Below are 14629 nucleotides of genomic sequence, written 5' to 3' on the forward strand. Positions count from 1 at the left end.
AAGAGTGTAAATCAGGGAATGAATCAAACACTGTCAGTCACTGAAAGGAGTCAGATAAATCCATCATTAAGAAATGGAAGGAATATGGGACGTGTAAATCTGCCTACAGGCCATCCTCACCAACCAAGACACTGGACTTGGTCCTTGATTTGTTTCTTACTACGTCCCCAATCCAGCCATCATAACCAGCGTGACCATGCTGATCAACCCATATGACTACCAAGCATCACCTAAAAATCATCACCATGGTAATGACCCGTGTAAGTGCAGTCTCACACTCTGATTGCACCAACTGAGGTGGTACTACTCTAAAATCAGACCTACAGTCTGTCTAAGAGTACCTTTGGCTGAAAGCTGACTGAGAACACTGTCATGTAGTTGCTACTCTGGCTAATTAGAACAGACGTTTTAGTGCTACGGTTGTAGTTCTCTAGGGTGGAGCATTGCCTCAGACCACCACCCTCTAACCACCAGTAAAAGCTTAATACCCCTATTCATAGAGCCCGGGCGGTGTACCTGATTAGCATATTGTGTGATGCTAAATGGTGAAGGTTTCCTCTCAACACACTGAGGGAGCCTTCTTCTATAAACAGATTCTGTCTCTCTGCCTCCCTCCAAGACTTAACACATCTCCAGATGCCAATGCCAGTAGCCTGAGTGTCCCCTGGTGACCAGCTAGCTGCATTACATGAAAGATTAGCAACCTTTCAAACCCAGCAGGCTTCTTTCGCTTCTGTTTAGATTAGAAGATTCAGATGAATAAAGCTGGACGGCTGCAGAAAGGGAGGGATTCCAGCAGAGTTTGTAGGGCTGAGATGGAAATACGGTCATTTGCTGTGGAATGGTCCATTGTAGTTTTCTTTACAGCGGTGGTGAATGGAGCCAGGGGTCGCCATGACTGCAAGACATATCAAAAATAGCAATTTTAATCACTGTCCAAAAAACTACAATTGAAGCTACCACCAGGTTTTTGGTGTTAGCATGATGGTAAAGTAGTGGAAAATAAGACAAGGTTGATTGAATATTCAAAGACATCATTTTATTTACCATCAAAAACCACCATTAAATATACATTATAAGGTTATGTTGATAATTGTGGGAAAATGGATTTGTAAAAATATCTTCAAGCCAAAACACTCTGAAACTGCTGTTTTAATGTAATGTTGAACATGACAACCATCTCAAAACTATTATGTATTGTTGACTATGGAAAAATAGTAGGATAAACCAATTATAAAAATCTATTTTAGGGCAAAACCTTGTTAAACTATGATTTTATTTATTACCCTAAACCACATTTGACGCTACCACCACCATGTTTTCCTAAACAATGTAATGTGGATGCTAAAATAGTGGGATGTAAAAAACATTTTAAAAATGATATTTAAGAACAAAACCATCAGCACCATTTTATTTCTTCAGTGTTGATGTAAAAATTGAAAATCCAAAAAAAGATTAAAAAAAATCATATTAAAAAAATAAATATTAAGACAAAACTGTTTTAATGCAATGTTGATCATGATGAAATAGTTGAAAAAGTCCTGCTATTAAAAACCATAATATTTTAAGACACAACCATCTCAAAACTATTGTAATGTATTTTTGACTATGGTAAAATGGATTTTTAAAATGATATTCAGGGACTGTCACGGTTTGCCATGAGACAGGCTGATTTACTCGCAGGATAATGTTTTACTCCAAGAAAAACATTATCCTGTGAGTATGTCCGGCTCTGTCTCATAGCAAACCGTGACAGTCCCTGAATATAATTTTTAAAATCTAACAAGAAAACAGAAACCAAACATTTACATTTAAGGCATTCAGCAGACACTTATCCAGAGCAACTTACAAAAGTGCTTTGCTATTTACCCAAGAAAAACCTCAGCTAGTTAGAATAAACTAATCGTTCAAAGATACCTTTAAGCTTAGACACTACTAAACACATCAGTAAGGTGACCATAGTACTCTGCTATTCGTCCAAGTACTCTCTGAAGAGGTGGGTCTTCAGTCTGCCTTTAAACACAGCAAGTGACTCTTTGTAGCCACGCCCCCTTGTTAGCCCCAGGTGTTCCTTGTGAGTCTCTTGTTAGTGTCTGTATACTTTTTTTAGTCGTCCCTTTTCTGGTCAAACAAGCACAACAATTAGCCAAAATAAACACCAAAATCCCTAAAACAGGCAAAATCAACAAACTGGCACATGAACGCAGGAACATTTGCACACCTACACGCAAAACATGCACAAGACCAGACAAGGGACTACTGAAACAAAGTGGTACCTATACAGACACTAACAAGAGACTCACAAGGAACACCTGGGACTAACAAGGGGGCATGGCTACAAAAGACACTGGTGGAACACTAATGGACAGGCATGGCTAGGGCAAACAAGACAAAGAGCCAAAACCAAACAAAGGTAGACATGACAACAGGGGCAGGCATGACCGTAGTAGCCCCCCCCCGAATGCGCAACTCCGGGACGCATAAAACCAAACCGACCTGGGAGCCAGCACTGGAGCAGATGCAGCAGGTGCCGCTGGCACTGGAGCAGACGACCTGGCAGCCGGCACTGGAGCAGACGACCTGGCAGCCGGCACTGGAGCAGACGACCTGGCAGCCGGCACTGGAGCAGACGACCTGGCAGCCGGCACTGGAGCAGACGTGGCGGTAGTCATCGCAGGGGACGGACGCAGAGGGAGCCGCCATTGCAGGAAAGGACGTGGAGGGCACCTCCATCGCGGGAACAGGGGCAGCAGGCACTGCTCGCCTTGGGGCAGACGCAGATACCCCTGCCAGATCAGAAACAGGAACCGAGGCGGGTGGGGCCGCCAAGACAGGAACAGAGGCCAGAGGCCTGGGCGCAGACACTAGACTGCGCCAGGATAGACTCCTCTGGTGCAAGGGGCGTCTGCATGAGAAAGTCCAGAATGTCCCACAAACTAGGATACTCATGGCCTGCATCCTGGTTAGCCTTGCCTATGTTGTCCTTAGAAAGGTTAACCACACCAAGCCCCATCTCTCCCTCAAAGTCCTCCCCATTCTATAAAGGAAAACCTTCATATGAGGGAGAGCCCCAGGAACCCCGCCATCGCCGTCTCAGATTTGGGTGGAGGAAGGCTCCTGGCCCAAGGATAACCCTCTACGTCCGTCTTCTTGGGTCTGGTCTTCTGTCACGGTTTGCCACGAGAGAGGCAGACGTACCTGCAGGATAATGTTTAACTCCAAGAAAACAAAACAAGAAACCAAACAAGCCCAACATTTAGCTAAAAAAAAACCCACCAAAATCACATAAACAGGCAAAATCAACAAACTGACATGCAGACATGCACAAGACCAAACAAGGGACAACTGAAACAAAGGGGTATTTATACAGACACAAACGAGACTCACGAGGAACACCTGGGACTAACAAGGGGGCGTGGCTACAAAGGAGACACATGTGAACACTAATGGACAGGCGTGGCTAGAGCAGACAAGACAAACAGAGCCATGTGCTTGGGAGCACATGGCAAAACCAAACCAAGGCAGACATGACAACAGGGGCAGGTATGTAACCATCTCAGAACTATTGTTGTTTTGCTCAATGTTATTGTTAAAATAATTACAAAATCCACAAAAAAGAAATAAATAAAATAATATACTATTGTTGTAATGTTAAATTGATTTTTTAAAATGATATTTTAAGACAAAACCATCTCAGAACTATTAAAAATTATTTATTATTGTTAATGGTAGTAAAATTGTGGATATGAAATATGATATTTGAAGACTTAACCTTCTCAAAACTATTATTTTGTTGTAATGTTCATTATGGTAAAATAGTAGGATATATATATATATATATATAATTTATTATTATTTATTTTTAATTAACCTTTTTGAAAGACATTTCTTTTTAAACAAAATCATCTCAAAACGTTTGTTTTATCTGCTCTCCAAAACCACCAGTGAAACTACCACCACCATGCTTCACCATGCGGGGTTGTAATGCAGTGTTAATGATGGTTAAATGGTTAAGTTATAACAAGCTTTCTTCAGGGACTACTTTGTCACCACCTTGCATGTACCCCTCCGCCTTGCTTGTGTTTAAATAAAGCCCAGAGGAAAGGCAGATGGGGCGTTCCACAAACAGCACAACCAGCAAAGCAGCACGCGAACGTATGGGGAAATTATTCCAAGCTATTGCTGAGTAAGACGAGCCTCTTACAGACTAATTGGCCAAATGTTGAGAGTGATGAAGCTAACCGGCCTAACTCGCATATGCTCACAATCGGCCGAATTACGTAGCTTATTGCATAGCCCCCGCGTGCTCCCCTCATTATTTGCGCGATCACACATGCAGCGTTAGATTTAGCAGGCTAATAGGGAACGCGATTGCGTTGCTGCCTCCGCCTGCTGTTTGTTCTGATGTATGTGCTTGTCTCCAGCTACCCAGCAAGTTCGAAATATAATTACATGCCGTATGACCTTGCAAACAATGCATAATGCCTGGATTCCTGCCTCAGCGTATTACAGTGGTAATGTGGCCCAGGTCGAGAGGAAGCAGCTTCAATATATAAGCCTTGAGTCGTACACCAGGCCTGATGCCGAGATTATTACACAGTCAACTCCTTCTTCGCCTCTCGTTTGTAATCATACGGAAGGTAATTCCCGTAAATAAGGGAATGAATCAGTGCATTTAAGGAACGAGTCGAGAGAAATGTCTGTATTGATGCATCTTAAAGGGCCGGTAGCACGGAAAACGCAGTCCCCCTCCAGTCCATACGCTCCATATGTGCAACTAAATAGCACTACAAACAGCCACTACTTTTGCGATGTCACAAAAAACAACACATTTACATAAAGTGGATCCTCCTACTGTGGTTTAGCCCCGCCCATTCCTGCCGTAGTGGTGAGGACCTTTAGCAGAAGGATATTTTAAAGCGTACCATCCCCTCCCTAGTCCTTATATGGAAGCGGAACTTCAAAAAACAGCCCGTTATGAAGTCACAGCTATTGTGATGTCACAAAGACCAAACCCTGATTATTCAGTCTACAGCAGCTTAGCCCCGCCCCTCCATGCTGAAATTGTGAGGACATTTAAGGTCTCAAAGTGCAACATTCCCTCCCTAGTCTATTTATGGAAGCTAAACTGCAAAAACAGCTCGTTTACATAAAGTATATCCTCCCACTGTGGTTTAGCCCCGCCCATTCCTGACGAAGTTGTGAGGACCTTAAGCAGAAGGACATTTTAAAGCGCAACATTCCTTCCCTAGTCCATTTATGGAAGTTAAACAGCAAAAACAGCTCATTTACATAAAGTATGTCCTTCCTTATATGGAAGCGGAAGCCAAACAGCCTGTTATGAAGTCACAGCTATTATGATGTCACAAAGACCAAACCCTGATTATTTAGTCTACAGCAGATTATTTATATATATAATTTCTAGAACCGTACATCCTAGACTCGAACCCTCTAAGAACCATTATTTTTAAAGGGCCCATATCCCCATACCACAGCTACATGGATACGTGCACCTAGTGTCCTAGGTGCACGTATCCATGTAGCTGTGGTATGGGGATATGGGCTATGGGATATGGGCCCTCCCTAGTCTATATATGAAAACTGAACAGCAAAATCAGCTCCTTATGAAGTCACAGTGTTTGTGATGTCACAAAAACCAAAACTTTACATATTCAGTCCATAGCATTTTAGCCCCGCCCCTTCATGCTAAGCACTTCAGCCCACTGCTTCTGTTAGCTGAATGAGGCTCAGTGCAAAATAGCCAGTAGAGCTGAGGTCATTGTTTTTTATGATGTCACAAAAACCAAAACCCGCCCCTTCACGCTGACATTAAAAGGCCTGTTTCAGCACGGAGTGCTTTTTGGATGAGGCTCAATTCAAAACAGCCAGTCAGAACAGGGCTAATTTACATATATCCGTCTTAAAGGCACAGTAACGACAATTTACAGACTAGTTTAGAGTGAACAGTTAAGAGAGGTTTGAAAATAGTGGTGGAAAAATGCAGGAAATGAGTCCTAAAAAAAATGTGGTGCTGATCATTCTCTACTGGTCACAGTGTGCTCATGACTTGGCTGATAGCTGCTTTTACTTGTTTGTTTGTTTGTTTAAATCACGTTTCTAATTATAATGAGTTGCTTTCCCTAAATGAAATCTTTGCCCCCCCCCAAACAAACTAAACCAAGTGTAGCGCCTCTGAAGTGAACCATCGATTTCCCTGTAATGAAAAATACAATTAGCATTTCTTAATCATGATTCACAAACGCCGCCGTGTCATTTTTATTTATTTATTTATTTATTTTTGCTCCTTTTCATTTCTCTGCTTTGACGGCGGCATATGGAGTTGCTTAATCAAGCTAATGGTCTAATTCAGTAGCTTGATTATTTGGTGTAATTCCGACTCCAGGTGGGACTCCCTTTTTCCAGATGGAAAACTGTGGCAGAAAAAAAATGACATTGATAATCATCCATCCACAGAAAAATGCATCTACTTCGTCTACCAGTGGGGAACAGTAAAGTGAGGCCGAATTCAACAGGGAATGCTGAAAACTTTACCACTAGAACAGCATTCCCAAACTCCAGTCCTGGAGTCCCTCGTCTAACACACCTGATTCAGCTTTGATAATCAGCTGTGACTCGGAGTGCGTACAGAAAAGATGAACCAGTGCTGGCCACTTTTTTAGAAACACAGACCTTGTACTTCCTCTCGCTGGCCACTTTATCAAAAACACCTAACTTGTACTTCCTCTCGCTGGCCACTTTATTAGAAACACCTACCTTGTGCTTTCTCTTGCTGACCACTTTCTTAGAAACACCTACTTTCTACTTCCACTCACTGGCCACTTTATTAGAAACACCTACCTTGTGCTTTCTCTTGCTGGCCACTTTCTTAGAAACACCTACTTTCTACTTCCACTCACTGGCCACTTTATTAGAAACACCTACTTTGTGCTTTTTCTTGCTGGCCACTTTATTAGAAACACCTACCTTGTGCTTTCTCTTGCTGGCCACTTTATTAGAAACACCTACCTTGTGCTTTCACCCACTGACCACTTTATTAGAAACACCTACTTTCAACTTCCACTCACTGGCCACTTTATTAGAAACACCTACTTTGTGCCTCCTCTCACTGGCCACTTTATTAGAAACATCTACTTTCTACTTCCACTCACTGGCCACTTTATTAGAAACACCTACTTTCTACTTCCACTCACTGGCCACTTTATTAGAAACACCTACTTTCTGTTTCCTCTCACTGGCCACTTTATTAGAAACACCTACCTTGTGCTTTCTCTTGCTGGCCACTTTTTTTAGAAACACAGACCTTGTGCTTTCACCCACTGACCACTTTATTAGAAACACCTACTTTCTACTTCCACTCACTGGCCACTTTATTAGAAACACCTACTTTCTACTTCCTCTCACTGCCCACTTTATTAGTAACACGTGCCTTTTACTTCCACTCACAGGAATTTCCGGTTGTCTTAATTGTCAGTGTCTTAGTTAATGGTCACAAGGCTGTGGGTTCAATACCCAGGTTCACTAAGGTTACTAAGCTGCCACTGTAGCCTTAACCCTCTCTACTCTAAACGTGCTGTAGCATGGCTGTCCCTGTGCTTGCCCCTGGCTATGAACAGTGGCATTATTGATCACAAGGTTGTGGGTTTAATACCCGGGTTTGCTAAGATGCCACTTACTAAGAGGCCCTTCACCCTCTCTACTCCAGGTGTACTTTACTTTTTGTCTCATTGAATCTTTGTCAAAAAGGAGCATGTTGCTTTTACCAGGCGGCACCTGCGCGGCCCCCAAGGCCCGAACGGGGTGGGGATCGGGGGTGGGGGGATGAGAGGGAAGCGCATTTGTCATGGGAGTTAGGAGCTGTTTAAAGTAAACACGCACTTAAAGGAAGTTAAATTAATTTAGCGAAAAGAGGCCTCTCAGAAGTGACATTAGCCGCGGCTGAGAAATGATTCCCTTCATGTCCAATCTCCTGCGGCGCGGCAGAGAAATATGATTTTCCACTTGCTGCTCAGAATATCGAAGAGAGGTAAATAAAAAAAAAGGCGCTCCTGGATCTCTCTCAGGACGCTCCGGATGCTGGAGATGCTTTCTCTGCCTCTTTGCCTCTCTGGCCTTGGGGCTCCTCTCCCTTTCTTTCCTGCTAGGTCTCTTTGTCTCTCTCTCACTCACTCAGTAGTTTAGCTCGTCTGTCCATGCTGAAGTGATGCAGTCTGCCTTTTGAATGATACAGGGTGAGACAGGATAGCTCAAGCCAATAAGAGCGGAGATAATATACATATCTGTCTTAAAGGCACAGTAACAAAAAATTCTAACAGGAGAGGGTTAAATGCCTAGATACTGTACAGTAGTGAATCAAGGTTGTGGGTTCAATACCCTGACACTTAACCCTCTCTGCTCCAGGCATGCTGTAGCATGGATGACCCTGCACTCTGACTCCACCTTTTAGCAGTGATGGCTCAGGATGGCTCTGGGTTACTAATCACAAGGCTGTGGGCTTAAAGCCTTGGTTTATTTAGCTGCTACAGTTGTGACCTTTAGCAAGGCCCTTAACCCTCTCCACTCCAGACATGCTGTAGCATGGCTGGCCCTGTGCTTTGCCCCTGGCTTTTAACAGTGGCGTTTCAGTGATTAAACCTCTAGGTTATTGATCACAAGGTTATGGGTTCAATACCCGGATTTACTAAGCTATGACTGTTGGGGCTTTCAGCTAGGCCCTTAACCCTCTCTACTCCAGGGGTGCTGTAGCTTGACTGATCCTGTGCTTTGCCCTTGGCTTTTAAAAGTGATGACTCAGTGGTTAAAAGACCAGGTTATTGATCACAAGGTTATATGTTCAACACCCAGGTTTACTAAGCTGCTTACTTACATGGTGTAAAACGTTTCTCCAGGTTGGAGGTGAAATATCAGTATATTAGTATATTGTATATCAGATATTGCAATGGGACTATAAGATGACCCAAAGCATGTTCTACTTGGACTTACCCCCTTGTTAGTTCCAGCTCTGCTCTCCCAAACGGTAGTAGAACGTCGCAGAACCACGTTAAAGAAGAGATAAAGCATGAAGAACCTTTTAATGACGTACTTAAGGGTTCTTCCTGAACCCTTCACATTTTTTGACGGTTCTTTATACTTTTGCTCACTTTTTTCCAAGAGCATACTGTAACTTAATAGCTTCTATTAGCATAATTAGTTGTTTAATGGTGGTCATTAGCATAATTAGCACAAAAATATGGTCTTGGTGCCAAAGAAAAGGTTGAGGCATGTTGGAGCATTCTAATCCACATGTCAACTGCATAATCACTTTAAAAATGAGCTGCAGATCTTGCTTTTAAGATCTTCGTGGTCAACATCATCATCATCATGCTCAAAGCTGAGGTCACGTTCGTTCCTCTGCTCCTGGCACTGCCCTCGCTTACTCTCGGTGGTATGAATTATGAAATGGGAATCGTATCTTGTTTTACAAACCATTTGGAAGCAGCAGGAACCAGTTTAATGTTCCATCACTAATGTCCCCACCCAGTCACACTTGGCAATGATATCAAATTACTGCCGTCATCCTGATGATGATGATGATGATGATAATAATAATAATGACTGTGTTTGCTTTGGGTGCACTCAGAGAGTGCCACTTACACCGTAATTACTGAAGCGGCACCTCAACCTGGTCACACACTTCAACCTCCAGCCTGAATCCCATTAAAGGCCCATCCTGCTGGACATTCCTGTTGGTCTCCTGCATGTCCTTGCTGTTCTCCAAAACATCAACTTTCTTAATAGTGGAGAAAATGAATATTTAAACATTGAAATATGAATAGAATATTAATTTAGAGAATCAAAATAATGGAGAAAGACAGTCGTTTTGGCCACTTTATTAGAAACACTTGTCTTTCCTATGTACAATTTAGCCACCCTCCTAGCCTTGATTAATAGGCAGTTTCTGCTCTCAGCTGGATGTTTGTTGGGTGGGCAACCAAATCCCCAGCGAACCCCGCACCTTTATGCTCTTCATGCTCCCATGTGGGGCCTGTACGGGTAGCCCAACTGGGAACCAGAACGCTTGGTCCTCTGGTTCCACATTGGCCCCACATATGGATGTCCACCAGAGGCAATAATGGGACCAGGAGAGGGTTATACATTGGCCTGGATGGGACCCAAAGTGGGCTGTTACAATGAGAAGCCCAACCGATTCCCAGTAAAACCCACGTATGTACAAACTCACTCAGAGCCCACCTAGTTCATGTTCCACCCATGTGAGCCCCGCAAGACCATCCAGATCTTTACAGCCATGTTCGTCTGTCTGTCTGGCCTGTTCAAAGACCTTCGGTACCTTTCTCCAGGTACTTACTCAGCCTAGAAGCCATTCCCGTTCTAACCCTTCGTTCAGCGTCAAACCACTTTCCCAGGTGTTCACCCTTGCGGCGTTCTTTCTGCTCCAGGCTCTTTGAAAACTCCATGGATTACGTGGTTTCTCCTCTATCTATAAACCCCGCCCTCCACCAGGAACCATTACAGGAGGATGAAAACAGATCCACTGAGAAAAAACAGTTCTTTGAAGTGACAATAGTCTCACTTTCATGATGTTCTGCAGCGAAAGCCTTTCAAACCCCAGCCCGAAAAAATTCCTCATAAACGTACGAATAAAAGCGAGTCACTTTGTAAAGCGCCGCAGAGCATTTTACTCAGGGCTGCTTTCTTAAAACGGTCTTGGAACGTTCGCTGGAATCATCCAGCGACTTGTGAAAGTGACCGCCACGCTCTGTTCATTTGCGTAAAAAAATAAATAAAAAACTCGACTGGTTCAGATGTAGGACCTCTTTTACGAGGCGGGGCAATTCAACTAAAGGAGTTTGCAGAGGGATGCTGTAAATAGCAGTCGTCTTTTTTCACTTTTAAACCAGTTTAAAGATCCGTTCCTAACTGCACTGCCTGGAGGAACTGGAGGAACATATTTTTATGGTTGGGTTTACTGGAGCTTGTAAAGTGGGTCTCATTTTCATTTCCAGCGTTGAAGAGTTTTGCACTCCTTTGTAACGAAAAGGCAATTATGTTTTAAAGGTCAAGCGTCCAATAATAGAACTTCCTTTTCGCAGATTTCCTGAAATTCCAAGGAGGGCATTTCACATGAATTTGGCTTCGCACATGGGGCTGTCTCCGTCCGACCGCTAAGACAGTGCAGTTTACTGATAACATTGAGGGTGAGAACATCTTGGAGTAACCAGCAGAAGCTACCCCATATGCTCAACGGCCACCTGATTAGACCCTCTACCTTGTAGCTCCACCTTGCTGGTGTAAAGTTAGAGGCTGTACACTCATCTGTTTATTCAGGGCTTGTGTTGGACCTCCTCCAGTCCTTTTGGGATGACCATTGGGACGACCTTCTCAGTGACTTGAAATTTGACTCAGGCTTAAATCCCAGACACTCGAAGCTCAACTCATATTCAAACCTCAGACACTCAAGACTTGACTCTGACTCAAACAACTGACATTTAAGACTTGCCCCGACTCGCACCCAAAAGACTCAGGACTTAACTCTGACTCAACTCCCAGACACTCTGATTTGGCTTGGACTTGGACCACCTTGCCTCACGCCACCTCGTGGCTTGAAGCTGATCTCCCCCAGAGACTTGAGCATCAACTGGGACACACCAGAAACTTAACTTGGACTTGCAGCCCAGTCTCGAGACACCACAATTCAAATCTCGGGCACTTTACGCATTACTTGACTTCTTAGAATAAAGACTCACCTTCAACTCGTGAACCTGTGAACATCTGGGTAGAAAGTACCTCTATACTAGAGGTTAAGCTGACCTTCGGGTTACGAATGAGATGCTAACTGAGCAAATTAAGAAACAGGAATTGGGTAAATTCGAACAATAGACAACTTAGTGGGGAGGTCAGCAAAAAGTACAGTCAATCAGGGCCTGGTTTACCTATCCTTGTGGCCAAGTGGCTGGTTTGGTGTTGAGAGGTGAAGCTTGATACAGTACGTTAGCTTGGCTTACCCACTGAGAGCATGATTAGAGGCAATTAGCTGGGTATGAAAGGACTAGGAGAGGATTTCAAAGCCCAGCTCAAAAGCTAATGACTCCTGGCACAGTGTGTGAGCACAAATTTGGGTGTGTGTGTGTTGCGTGCAAAGTAATGCTCTGTGCCACTGGAGGTGTGATGCTAATTTCAGGCCTTTGTGAGCCTGGTTCATGGTGTTGGGAGATTAATGCCACGTTCACTGCGGAGGGGGAAAGTTCTCCATAGAGTTGAAGCTACACAAAGACCACTTAAAGCGGGCAGACCTCCACATTTGAGGAAGCATAGGGGAGGATTAATTGTATTGGACTGCAAATATAGCATACCTTTAACATACACATTCCTTTAATGGAGTACGGTGCACCTCTCCTCTAATTATCTTATTATCGAACACGGATTAGACTGGAGAGTGTTACACCGGCTAGTTATGGTGCTTGAAATAACCGCGTAAAAGACACCTATTAAAATAAATTATCTCCAAGAATATCCTCGCAGAACTTTAATAGAAGCTATATCATCGGGATGCCTCATTAGGGCCGCGCAGCACTTCGCGTGAGCGTGCATTTATCATGCCGGATAAAGAGCACGGAATCGATCTTGGTTGGAATTGGGCGAAAATTAGACGTTTTATTCAAACTCATGGAGCGTAGGCGCGAGTGTCCGCGAAAGCCACCAGAGCTGTTTACCCCACGATCGCAATAACTCGCAACAAAAAAAGCAACAAGCTTGTTTATTAAACTCCAGAATTTAAAACCAATGACTTTTCTAATAGCCTGTTTCTTCGGCCCTGTTCCCTTCATGCGCAGTGAAATAGCAGCTGCAGCTGCACTTCGGCAATTCCACCCAATCAGAGGAGCTCTGGCGAAGCCGACGCTCTCCAATGACTCTTGCGGCTCTCTGATTGAAGAGCACTAGCAATCAGAATGCACCGGCTCTCCCGGCCCTCATCATGACCGGAGGTTGGGGCTCCCCGCGGAGACAGGCTGCCACACGCGAGAGATGAAAAGGGTGCAGTAGATTGGGAGGAACTGTAAGAACCAGGTGTGGCTCTAATGGAGCATCTACTGCTACCTCCAGCCGTTTCATATATCTGATGGAAGGACGTCGGTTTCTGACTCGGATTCTGTGCTCCGACTTTTGGAGCATTTAAGTCACAATCATCTCAGCGCATTCCCAATCACTGACCACTTTATGGGATCCACCAGCCTTATATACCCCTTGTGTGGGCTGCAAATACGCTTGGTCGAGTCCTCCAGTTCTGACCCCAGGCACTGAGTGTTTCTGACTGTTTGGCCCTCCAAAAATATCCAGCCATGGGTAGCTCTGAGATTGGATCATTAGATACATGGTGCTGGTAGGAGTGTATGAGGTGGGCATATAGGCATGAGGAAATATTAGGGTTCTTTAAATGGTCTGGGCTATACGCCAAGACTCGATATCAAGAACATCTGGAATGATGTTGACCCCATATCAGGAACATTGACGACTCTAGGGAAAGTCAGGACAACTGGGCCTAAATCTGCATGTAATGCTATAGGAAAGGTGGGGTAGTGTGCGTTGCTGGTATTAGTGTATTAGGTTGTGTCACACATCAGTGATACTGCGAGGGACTGAAAGGGCCAGCTTGTCTAGTTCCTGTAGAGAAGTATTGCCAATAGAATAGGACTCTCTGGAGCAGATAAACATGGACCTATTAACACCATGCTGCCTAATACCAGACGTGAGCATTGAGCTTTGGAGGAGCGGAACTACTGTGTTTTCTGGAATGATGGCTGTTGCTCAATACAACCCATAATAATACTGAAGCACCATACTTTTAACACAGAATGTCAGAAACCTCTGAAGTGTTTTCCCACCCATATGACCTTTGCGAAGCCCCATGCTTTCCCTCTTCTGCATATCCTTCTTCTTCTCTGCCTGTCTCACCCACTCCTCCAGGCCCAGCTGAGCCTCTCCATTAAGACTGCAGGGAAACTTGCCAAGATGTGCCATCTGCTTAAGAGTTCTGGAAATGAAACGTGAAATTCCGTTCATCTTTCCCCACTCCATCACCAGCAATCACTCTGCAGTCTCTGCCTAGCTCTCCACACAGATAACTGGAGGAGATTAAGTAGAGTAAACATGGATCCAAGGGGTTTTGATTAGGAATTAGATGTACCATTTACATTTTGTTTGTAAGCTTGAAAATGTCAGTCGTCACCACTGGGGTTTTCCTGGTAAAGAGTGTGTGATTAAATTTGGAAGCTTGATTGGTTTTCTGTGACCGCTGGCTGACAGGTAGGTATGTTCAGCCTTGCATAGGTTTTGGTCTGAATACAACTAAAGTCCAATTCAACAAACCACAACACAATTGTTATCCAAAGCAGAGTTCTGTCCGAGCCTAACTGTTGCCCAATAAAATGCAGCCCTAGCCCGAGCTCAATAAAATTCTGTCCTTACTTAACCATAGCCCAATACAATTCTGTCCTAACTCGACTGTAGCCCTATACAATTGTCCTAACTTGACCGTAGCCCAATACAATTCTGTCCTAACTCGACTGTAGCCCTATACAATTGTCCTAACTTGACCGTAGCCCAATACAATTCT

The sequence above is a fragment of the Salminus brasiliensis genome, chromosome 9, assembly GCF_030463535.1.
Source record: "Salminus brasiliensis chromosome 9, fSalBra1.hap2, whole genome shotgun sequence".
Classification (NCBI taxonomy): domain Eukaryota; kingdom Metazoa; phylum Chordata; class Actinopteri; order Characiformes; family Bryconidae; genus Salminus; species Salminus brasiliensis.